Source organism: Temnothorax nylanderi, unplaced genomic scaffold (genome assembly GCF_030848795.1).
Source record: "Temnothorax nylanderi isolate EJ_2023f unplaced genomic scaffold, tnyl_v1.0 TNYL_tig1286_pilon, whole genome shotgun sequence".
NCBI classification, from domain to species: domain Eukaryota; kingdom Metazoa; phylum Arthropoda; class Insecta; order Hymenoptera; family Formicidae; genus Temnothorax; species Temnothorax nylanderi.
The window spans coordinates 15024-25455 of record NW_027250348.1 but is presented as its reverse complement, the minus strand read 5'-3'; the positions used below and the strand labels follow the sequence as shown (position 1 = coordinate 25455).

General features: G+C 35.5%; 1 pseudogene; it reads right to left on the bottom strand.

Moving 5' to 3' along the window:
* Nucleotides 1–47: 47 nt before the first annotated feature.
* On the bottom strand, nt 48–1384 carry LOC139787127 (uncharacterized; annotated as a pseudogene).
* Nucleotides 1385–10432: the final 9048 nt, after the last annotated feature.

Here is a 10432-nt window from a genome sequence, read left to right as displayed (position 1 = left end):
TGTTGCTTATTAAAAAACATTTATATAGGATCCCTAATAATTGGTACATTTCTTAGTGCATAATCATATTGCCACGGGACCTCGCCGTCTTCAGTAAGAAAATAATCCCTTAGTTTGTCTCTTTGTGTAATAGCTGCCCGAGCAGGATTGTTTCCCCTCCCACCCTTCCAAGTCGTTGCAACATTATGCCTTGGTGAACTTGAGTTCTCCACGCTCCATTTTGCAATGACTCACCATTTGGCCCATCTCCGTCAACAAGTCCTACATTCTGATACATACGTTGTGCAGGCAGTATGTCACTCTCACTCTCCAGAATAAAATTGTGCAGGCAAATGATGGCCATGACAATGGACTCCGCAGTCTCTAACTTACAAGTAATGGAACCTTGTAGAATGGCCCATTTTGAAACAAGAATGCCGAAAGCATTCTCAATGACTCTGCGAGCTCTGGAGAGTCTATAATTAAAAATCCTCTGTGGCATTGTAAGACCTGTAATCAGACCAGGGTGCAATCCACCAATATCTCTATCATCTTCTTGCATATTTTCGGTCCTCATTTCATCATCACTATTTATTTGACTATTGTCCATTTCAACTGTCGGTATTTGTGTGGTAGAAGCTTGTTCTTGTTGCTCTCGTCGACGTCTCTTTGGCTTCGAGTAAGGTCGCATTAAATAAACTTTAAGGGGGAAAGCTTCATCGCCTACAAAGACAAATGGGAAGGGATCATCTCTTCCAGGCAGGGGTTCTGGATAAGGTAACTCAACCAATCCTTGTTCCAAGCTGGAACCAAAGTCACTGTGCATCCACACTCCACCATCAGATATTGAGCCTGCAAAACAAGATTTTTATTAATAAAACAAGAATACTAATATAATAAAATATTGTTGCTTGGATAGGATTAATATGTACCATAATCACCAATGTCTACCCATTTAAAGACATAATTGGCATCACAGATTGCCATGAGAACAATTGAAAAAAATTTTTTGTAGTTAAAAAATTGAGAGCCTGAATTTTTTGGGGCCTGAATTCGGATGTGCTTCCCATCAAGTGCCCCTATACAATTAGGGAAATTCCACTTGTCATAAAATCCATCAGCTACATTACGCCAATCCTCCCTTGTCATGGGTGGTAGGTATATTGGCTGAAGAGCTATTATAATTGCGTTACATGTCTCAGGGATAATCTTATAAACCGTTGAGCGGCCAATGCGGAAAGACCATTTCTTTGACCACACACTGTCAGCGTGAGCAAGATATCTGAAATATAGTAATAAGAAAAATATTAGCATGATAAAGCTCTGTATTGATAAAGAAACTTATTGTCCTTATTTACCCAAGAGTGACAGCGAGTCTCAATTCCGGTGGAAACGGACGCCTCATGCTACGTTTTAATAAATATGGATATGTTTTTTCTAACAGCCAATTAAACTGGTCAGGAGTCATTCTTGTATATTTGAAAAATTCTTCATGATCAGTGGTCTTTAGTTCTTGGAATAGCTGTGAAAAATCTCCTACTTGATGAAAATGATTATTCAATGGCCGACGCCACCATCTGAAGACAATAACGTGATAAAATGTGATAAGATCGCAATCGAAAAGACAAAAATAATTAGCTTAAATTAGCGAAAATTATAGTAGTCAAGTATACTAACCTCCTTCCTTGATTCCGTCGTGACTTCAGTACACCATACACGATCAAATTGAATGTATAGCATATTTGCATTGACAATAAAATTAATAACAAATCGTCTTCCATCATCTTCTCACAATTTTGCACAGTAAACTTTTTTATATTTGAAATTAAGTTTAGTAAAGTCCGTACTAATGACAAATATACGGTATAATGCAGTGTCATAGCACGCGTAGCACCTTTAACTTCCGCCATGAAAATTGTCTCATCTATAAAAAGTCGCATACGAAAATCATTAGGGCAGGCTCGAGAATACGGTCCCTGATTGGCTACATTATTGCGACGTTATTATTCGCTACGACTCATTGTAGATGCAAATTTCCTACGACTAACGACTTATGACTTCCGACTTATGACTTCCGACATCTGACTAACGACTAACGGCTCATTGTAGACTGGCCATAAAAGATAGTCTCGTGCGGAAGTTAAACTTTTCGTCGCGAATAGAAATACATCGTTTATCGAGAGGCGATAATACGCAATTAGAAAGACTTAGTAACGCGAATCGGGATTACTTGTAACCAGTTTTTCGAATTTGTTCGTTCTTACGATAATATACAACAATTGTGCGAATAATAAGAAAGTTCGAGATTGTACCCGGGCAACACCCGTAACCAGTTGGATCTTAATGATCGACACGCATTAAAATATATTTAACCTTGTTATTATTAAATTAAAACAAGTGTTCATAAATTATTTGATAATCCTCATCCTATCCTTGTGTGAATCATTCGCGAACCGAGTGATAGTGCGTGGCATTGGCCAAGGACATTGCTTTACACATCGCACGAAGCTGAGCAGCGAGTATTCTAGAACTTGGAAATAGACAGGAAGGAAGGAAGAGTTACAGCTTTCGATAACATCGTTGGCTCGTATCCGTTCTACGTTCAGGCGTTAAACGTAGTGGCGACCGTTTTTACATCTAAAAGTAAGAAATTTAATAATAAAAACCACGAGTTCGGTCACACAGTAACTAAAGTAGAAAAAGGAATTTGAGCTCTTTTACTAACTGCAGCTAATAATATTATAAATATTAATAATTTATCTGCCCTTAACATCCAATAATTTCACCTTCCTTTTATTAATAATAATCCAATTCCTATTAATAACCCCACATCACCCACTCGATTACATAAAACTGTAACTATTCCTGAATTATAAGATATACAATTTTAATAATAAATTACTAAACAATAGGAAACTAACCCCAACCTATCCCATCCAAATAAAATTCTAATAATACTAGGAGAAATAATTATTAAAACCATAGATATAATAAATAAAATCACTAAATAAATAAAACGTTCAATAAATTTCTCCTCGTATATATATATATAACTATATACCATAATTATTGAAGAAATCAAAAAAATAAAACTAATAAATAATAATAAAATTCAATCAATAAAAATAAAAATTTCTATATTTACAGAATTAACTCTTATTATTATTCACTCTATTATAACTATAAAATCTAAATAATTTATTAATAATCTTAATGAAAATAAAAATATAAACATTAAAATATTAAATAATAATAAACAAAAATATTTAAAATAACTTAAGATAGGGGAGACCGGGGCCTAACCGTCGCCGGGGTTGAACCGTCAAATCAAATATCTCGGAACCTGTATATTGTGCGAACTCGCTATTAACATTGTAAACGCTGCTTATGGTACCCATGTGACCAACGGAGTTTCGGCAGGTTACCTGCCGTGTTATGATTTTTACGAGGGCAAACGTGTTTTCGGAAGGTGAAAGTTACATTTTCTGCGCGTGGAAATTTTGTAATATCTGCAATAATATTTGCTCTCCAAATCTCGAGGTACGTGATTATAAAGAGTAATGCATGCTGAACACGAATCCAGTGTAGTTTTTTCATTATCGTTGATGTCTAATATTTCGTGGGCGATCAAACCTGAAACTTGTGTTTGGGGTTAATCCGTCAGTAAGCAGTCCGGGTGCATTTCCAAGGCATTTCCAGGCTCACTGCATATGGAATATGGATGAGACGGGAATTACAACCGTTCAGACACCGAATAGAGTCATCGGACGTCGAGGAGTGAAACAAGTCGGGCGAGTGACTTTTGCGGAAAGAGGAACCCTCGTAACTATTTTTTAATAATGTTTCGCATAAAAATTTTAAATAAATTTTTATATTTTTCTCTTAAAAAACAATTATTAAGATGTATCTTATCATTTTTCAGGATTAGATGTACGTATATGTATTGAAAATGCAGTGTGACGGTTAAACCCCGGCATTTTTGAGATTTCAATTTTTCCACCGTTGTCGTTTTTGCTCTATACCGGTTAAACAAAGCGACGTAGATAAAAATTTCCTATATAAATTTTGTAGCTAAAGGTTTACTCTTTACAGTGGTACACCACATTTAACTAAAATTATTTATTTTTTTGTTAAAAATCGGCACCGAAAAAAAACTGACGGTTAGGCCCCGGTCTCCCCTACTTTAAAATATAATTTTAATCCCACAAATTAATGTTTTCCTTTTAAACTACTTAAATACATAAATATTAATAAATTTATTAAGATTAAAATTAAAGGCATTATATGTAATATTACTACCAAATATTCTTTTAACACACCTAAATTAAACTTAGTTTCTAAATATATTCTCCTCCCATGCTGAACATAAGAAAATAAATATAAAGAATAAGCTCTTCTAAAAAAACAAATAGATACTAAAAAAAATTATTATCATTATATCTCAATTTAAAACTACCCCTAACATTAAAATCTCTCTAAAAAATCCTAAAGAAAAAGGAAACGAAAAATTAATTACACATAACAAAAATCACAATATTCTTATCCTAGGTAATCCTCTTATCAACCTATGTGAACCTAGCACCCGACTTTCGAAAAATTAATTTTTTTTAAGGAAAACGTTAGCATTTCGTTTGTAGTTGTTTGTAGTAACAAAAATTTCGTTTGTAGTTCAATACATTAAAAATTATAAACATTTAAAAAATGACTCGCACCCCACTTTGAGATATCTCAAATCTGCTTACGCCATCTTCTTCAGAATCGTTTGTAGTTGTTTGTAGTGCTTTTCTTTTCGTTTGTAGTTGTACCGTTTAAAAGTTACAACAATTTAAAAAAATAAAAAAACCTAACTTTGCCAATTTTTGAGATATCTCAAAACCGCTTGCGCCATCTTCTTCAGAATCGTTTGTAGTTGTTTGTAGTGCTTTTCTTTTCGTTTGTAGTTGCACCGTTTAAAAGTTACAACAATTTAAAAAAATAATAAAAACCTAACTTTGCCAATTTTGGAGATATCTCAAATCCGCTTGCGCCATCTTCTTCAGAATCGTTTGTAGTTGTTTGTAGTGCTTTTCTTTTCGTTTGTAGTTGCACCGTTTAAAAGTTACAACAATTTAAAAAAATAAAAAAACCTAACTTTGCCAATTTTGAGATATCTCAAATCCGCTTGCGCCATCTTCTTCAGAATCGTTTGTAGTTGTTTGTAGTGCTTTTCTTTTCGTTTGTAGTTGCACCGTTTAAAAGTTACAACAATTTAAAAAAATAAAAAAACCTAACTTTGCCAATTTTGGAGATATCTCAAATCCGCTTGCGCCATCTTCTTCAGAATCGTTTGTAGTTGTTTGTAGTGCTTTTCTTTTCGTTTGTAGTTGCACCGTTTAAAAGTTACAACAATTTAAAAAAATAATAAAAACCTAACTTTGCCAATTTTGGAGATATCTCAAATCCGCTTGCGCCATCTTCTTCAGAATCGTTTGTAGTTGTTTGTAGTGCTTTTCTTTTCGTTTGTAGTTGCACCGTTTAAAAGTTACAACAATTTAAAAAAATAATAAAAACCTAACTTTGCCAATTTTGGAGATATCTCAAATCCGCTTGCGCCATCTTCTTCAGAATCGTTTGTAGTTGTTTGTAGTGCTTTTCTTTTCGTTTGTAGTTGCACCGTTTAAAAGTTACAACAATTTAAAAAAATAAAAAAACCTAACTTTGCCAATTTTTGAGATATCTCAAATCCGCTTGCGCCATCTTCTTCAGAATCGTTTGTAGTTGTTTGTAGTGCTTTTCTTTTCGTTTGTAGTTGCACCGTTTAAAAGTTACAACAATTAAAAAAATAAAAAAAACCTAACTTTGCCAATTTTGAGATATCTCAAATCCGCTTGCGCCATCTTCTTCAGAATCGTTTGTAGTTGTTTGTAGTGCTTTTCTTTTCGTTTGTAGTTGCACCGTTTAAAAGTTACAACAATTTAAAAAAATAATAAAAACCTAACTTTGCCAATTTTGGAGATATCTCAAATCCGCTTGCGCCATCTTCTTCAGAATCGTTTGTAGTTGTTTGTAGTGCTTTTCTTTTCGTTTGTAGTTGCACCGTTTAAAAGTTACAACAATTTAAAAAAATAAAAAAAACCTAACTTTGCCAATTTTGAGATATCTCAAATCCGCTTGCGCCATCTTCTTCAGAATCGTTTGTAGTTGTTTGTAGTGCTTTTCTTTTCGTTTGTAGTTGCACCGTTTAAAAGTTACAACAATTTAAAAAAATAAAAAAACCTAACTTTGCCAATTTTTGAGATATCTCAAATCCGCTTGCGCCATCTTCTTCAGAATCGTTTGTAGTTGTTTGTAGTGCTTTTCTTTTTGTTTGTAGTTGCACCGTTTAAAAGTTACAACAATTTAAAAAAATAATAAAAACCTATCTTTGCCAATTTTGGAGATATCTCAAATCCGCTTGCGCCATCTTCTTCAGAATCGTTTGTAGTTGTTTGTAGTGCTTTTCTTTCGTTTGTAGTTGCACCGTTTAAAAGTTACAACAATTTAAAAAAATAAAAAAAACCTAACTTTGCCAATTTTTGAGATATCTCAAATCCGCTTGCGCCATCTTCTTCAGAATCGTTTGTAGTTGTTTGTAGTGCTTTTCTTTTCGTTTGTAGTTGCACCGTTTAAAAGTTACAACAATTTAAAAAAATAATAAAAAACCTAACTTTGCCAATTTTTGAGATATCTCAAATCCGCTTGCGCCATCTTCTTCAGAATCGTTTGTAGTTGTTTGTAGTGCTTTTCTTTTCGTTTGTAGTTGCACCGTTTAAAAGTTACAACAATTAAAAAAAATAAAAAAAACCTAACTTTGCCAATTTTGGTGATATCTCAAATCCGCTTGCGCCATCTTCTTCAGAATCGTTTGTAGTTGTTTGTAGTGCTTTTCTTTTCGTTTGTAGTTGCACCGTTTAAAAGTTACAACAATTTAAAAAAATAAAAAAACCTAACTTTGCCAATTTTGGAGATATCTCAAATCCGCTTGCGCCATCTTCTTCAGAATCGTTTGTAGTTGTTTGTAGTGCTTTTCTTTTCGTTTGTAGTTGCACCGTTTAAAAGTTACAACAATTAAAAAAAATAAAAAAAACCTAACTTTGCCAATTTTTGAGATATCTCAAATCCGCTTGCGCCATCTTCTTCAGAATCGTTTGTAGTTGTTTGTAGTGCTTTTCTTTTCGTTTGTAGTTGCACCGTTTAAAAGTTACAACAATTAAAAAAAATAAAAAAAACCTAACTTTGCCAATTTTTGCGGCAAACGTCAATGTGATATTCCAGTCTTGTTTATGCGATGACGCGTGACGGTAGGCGTCGACGATTTTACAAAGCTCACTTATGGCCAGTCTACAATGAGTCGTTAGTCGTTAGTCAGATGTCGGAAGAAATAGTTATAAGCGTATCATAAGGCAATCGGAGGCCTGTAATCGGTGATCGTAAGAGATGGCATTTGGCCAATCGCTTATGATTGCCGATTACAGACTTCTGATCGCCTTATGACACGTTTATGACTTTTTCCGACTCTCTTCCGACATCTGACTAACGACTAACGACTCATTGTAGACTGGCCATAAGTGAGCTTTGTAAAATCGTCGACGCCTACCGTCACGCGTCATCGCATAAACAAGACTGGAATATCACATTGACGTTTGCCGCAAAAATCAAGAAAACAATCAGTACTCCCAATGTGAAAGTTCGCCGACCAATCTGGGAATCACTTGATCAACAACGATCAACGTTAGTCATTTTTATTTATTATGGCTAACTAAGATGCATGTTCGTCATTGTTACATATTACTGGTCAACTAAGGTAATCGTTGGTCATATTTGGTATTAGTGGTCAACTGAGATCAATGGTCATTGTTGTTTATTAGTGGTCAACTGAGGTAACCTTTGGTCATAATTGGTTTGGTTATTAGTGGTCGATTGTCTCATATTAGAATAGGATATATATCTGAATCGTCCAGCGTTTTTGAAATATCAGTCTCATTTTATTGTATCATTGAAGAGAACAGCAGTCAATGGCTTTTAGAAACAGACTAAGTTGTTATGTATGTAATAGGCAAGCACCACCGGCTCAGATGAACAGAATAAATGGTGAAAATAATGCTCATAAATGTGAAATAGCCACTTTTATGCGTCAGGAGGCCAATAATCCACCCCAAGAATGTAATGATGGGACTCGCATTTGTAACCAGTGCAACATTGCCATAGCAAATGAAATAAGAATTTTGGAGCAGGATCCTAATTGCATACGTTTAAACGTCGTAAGAGGTGCCTCGGGGCATTCTTGGTTTCTCTGCAATGCTCGAAATAATCTTCATAGATTATCATTACATGCTCGAGTAAATATTTTCGTTAAAGTTAATATTTTTGTCCCTGAATTCACGAGAACATGCATCCACCATTTAGATGAAAATGATCAAGTTTTAAATGCTTTCATTGATGGGTTACAGTCATTCAATAGACCCTATATTCTCAGAGGTGAAGAGCTATTACATTGTCTGCAAGGACTCAGGGCTTGTGCAAATAAACATATAAATGCGAAATACAACAATGAGACTGATTTTTCAGATGATGAATTCAAGGATTTGACTTCATTAACGAAAGCTCAATTCAATGAGCTTTATGAATATTGCGATCCCATCCCAGTACAAGGTGGTTCTAGATGTGTACAAAAAAAACATCTCATAACTTTTTTATGTAAACTACGGCAGGGCGTTACAGATGTATTACTTAAAATAATCTTTCAGTATCCTACTCGACAATCAGTTAGTCTTGCTATAAGCACTGTTCGGCAGTCTCTCGCTTTAAGATTTGTACCTGAAAATATCGGATTCGGTGCTATTGACAGAAATACTTACATTCAAAGACACGTTACTGACTTTTCAAATCGCCTTTACAATCCACAGCCAGAAACTCGCAGGGCTATAGTAGTGATTGATGGTACCTACACCAAAGTAGAAAAAAATTCCAACTTTCGCGTTCTCCGTCAAACGTTTTGTAGGCACAAAGGGCATCATCTTTTAAAACCAGCATTATTAGTAGCACCAGATGGTTACATCTTAGCCATACAAGGTCCGTATTTTTCCGATGCACGAAATAATGATGCAGCTATGCTTCTCAAAGAGTTTAACGATGACGTAGAGGGAATGAGAGCATGGTTTGAAGAAGGTGATATTGTTCTTGTCGATCGGGGGTACAGGGATGCCACTGATTTTCTGGAAGGAATCGGAATTCGCTATGAAATCCCAGCATTTTTACAGCGTAACGAACGCCAACTTTCAACTGAGGTTGTAAACCGTTCTCGGTTACTTACGAAGTCAAGATGGATAGTCGAATCTCGTAATGGACATCTGAAATCCATATTCAAATTCTTTGATAAGGTAGTTCCATATGCTCATGTTTTAAATCTTAAATATTTTTATGGTATAGCTGGTGGATTAATAAATATATTTCATGAACCTATCATAATGGAAGGAGCAAATGAAGATTTAGCAAGAGCGATGTTACAAAGAGCGCAGGAAGTTAATGTCCTGAAAGCAAGAGTTGAAGTAGACAACTTGTTTATTAGGCGTGGACAGTGGGTTCTTCTTGATGAAAATCAAGTTCAAGATTTTCCACATTTTGATTTGTAATATCTGCGTGATCTTTGTTTTGGTGTATATCAAGTGAATCTGGCGCCAGGATATATACAGGACAAATGTCAGAGAGAAGCTAATGAGGTATTTGAGTATGACCAAAACAGATTAGAGCCAAACTTGCTAAGACTAAGAATACATTCAAGACACCAAAATCGGACTAGGTATCAGTTATGGATATCTTACAATAATGATAACGACAATGATGATCCACCGATAACGGGATACTATTGCACCTGTAAGAGTGGTGCAAGGACACTTGGATCGTGTGCGCATGTCGCTAGCGCACTATGGTACTTAGGTTATGCTCGACACGAACAGAATGTCAAGTATCCCCCAACAACTATCTTACATCATGTACTGGATGCTGGAAACAGACCTTTACCAGCAGATGAAAACATAGAAGTTGTTTAGAGCAACTAATATAATACATAAGCCATAAGGTAATCTTTTTTACGACTTTACGTAAATGTAAGGTACGTAAAACAACAAAAAATCTGGAATCCAATCGGCCCTTTTCAGGGCCAAATGATGTGCTAAACCCGATTCGGCAACCTCCCCGCGGTGCACATCGGATCAAGCTGATGCCGACGGTAACGCAAACGCAAAGTATGCCCCACGTACTAACTAACACACGCGCGCGCGCGCGCGCGCGCACACACACACACACACACACACACACACCACACACACACACACACACACACACACACACACACACACACACACACACACACACACAACACACGCGAATACAGTCATAAAAATACGCGCGCCGAGTGGCGCTCGTAGAGGCAGTT